The sequence below is a fragment of the Rhinopithecus roxellana genome, chromosome 9 (genome assembly GCF_007565055.1).
Source record: "Rhinopithecus roxellana isolate Shanxi Qingling chromosome 9, ASM756505v1, whole genome shotgun sequence".
Lineage (NCBI taxonomy): Eukaryota > Metazoa > Chordata > Mammalia > Primates > Cercopithecidae > Rhinopithecus > Rhinopithecus roxellana.
Window position 1 is genome coordinate 55,828,905 of NC_044557.1, and position 1,669 is coordinate 55,830,573.

General features: G+C 39.0%; 1 protein-coding gene across 1 annotated transcript in view; it reads right to left on the reverse strand.

The window, feature by feature from the left end:
* Positions 1-973: 973 nt before the first annotated feature.
* RUNX1T1 (RUNX1 partner transcriptional co-repressor 1) overlaps positions 974-1,669 on the reverse strand; it is a 141,395-nt gene continuing 140,699 nt past the window's right edge. Inside the window, 1 exon segment of the mRNA XM_010353343.2 lies at positions 974-1,669. This exon segment is cut by the window's right edge and continues 4,864 nt beyond it. The gene's annotated coding sequence lies outside the window, so the exon portion shown is untranslated.

Below are 1,669 nucleotides of genomic sequence, written 5' to 3' on the forward strand. Positions count from 1 at the left end.
TAAATAACTTTTTTAAAAAGGAAATAGTTACAAATATAAAAAGGCCCACTATTTGTAGAGTAGATGGATGAAAAGAGAAGGAGGGAGACTTAAAGAGAGTGAAGGAAACTTAAGGTAAACAAAGCAGTGAGAAGAGGGAATGGAGACAGGAATCTGGAAGGTAAAAGAGCCCTAAAGTGGTCAGGAGAGAGACCATGAGGTCCTGACTGTACCACTGTTTTCGCTGTGGGCTATTAGATGTCTAGAGTATTTTCTAATGCCTCATTGGTGGTGTCTTATGTGAATAAATTAACAGAAAACTGTAACAATTAACTATATGTTTCTCACCAGTAACCATAGTCAACCACCACATAATGAACTAGACAGTTCCCTCCCCACTTTGACATTGATACCTTCTGATATTCACAAACAGTGGTCAACTTGCCACCTCATCACCGTCGGATCAAGCTATATATGGCTCCATCTTCCCTTTCTGACCCATTCCTCCAGCCTGTTAAATCATTTTCCTCGCTTTCTCTTCCTCCAGCCAATTTGTTCATTTCTGGGTAAAATGACACCACATTATTCTAGCTGCAGACTCACAATTTATTTACAATTAATATTTACTGAGTGCAGTTGGTCCTGTATTAGGCACTGAAAATGAACACCAGACACCAAGGCGTTAGCACAGGAAACTAAAAGCAGATATTCCTTCTTTCACCCGCCCTCCGTTTTCTTCCCTTTCAAATGTTATTTTTATTATTGTTAAGTTTGATAATCAGATCGTCTTGATCTCAAGGCATTCTCATAGGCTCACCATGTACAATCTCAAAGTTCTCAACAAATGCTATTTGAATCTGAAAATTCCAAAAGAAAATAACTTTGGTCCTACCTCCTTGGTTGTGTGGCTGGAGAAGTGGGATAAGAAAATACATGTCTGCATTCCTCTGTTTCCCCAGTGTGACTGAGAATAGACTGACCAAGGACAGGCTTAGGCAAACACAACTTTATTTATTCACCTTGGAATAAGGGTATAGACACCCATACAGAACAGCACTTCTTTGCTCATTTCTTCCCCATCCATTCCAGGGAAATAGCTAAATGTTCTTTCATGGGAGACACATCCTTTTATAATGTTATCAAATACATCATTAACACTTCTAAAAAAATGGCGTCCACCACCTAGAAGTCTCATATTGTTTGCGTAAAATAAAACTGTTTCCTATTTGTCCAACATATCCACTTGAATGAAACGTCACAGAGGCGTTTGCAGTAACTTCTTATAAGGGAACTACGTCAATGGCTTCCATTTCTATCTGCTAGTTTCTGGCCTTTTTCACTTTGAAGAGAAAATAAGATGCATTATCACATTAAAAATAGGCAACTTGGGTCAGGCTAGCCTTTCTTCTTTGGAAAAAAAAAAAACAAATAACTATGAAATTAAATATCCAACCCTAACTGTCCAAAGCATGGGAGTGAGGGTGTTTCCACTATTTAAAAAAAAAAAAAAAACTGTTCTGATATTTTTTCCTGGTGTGCACTACCAAGTTATTGGAAAAGCTACATTTCCCACGACGACAAGTTAGAGAAGCCCAGCCTTGAAACAGGGACCCAGGTGGCACAAGAAGGAAACTGAAGGGCTCCAAGTCACCCTCCCATGTAACCAGCATTCACCTTCGTGACCTTTCTC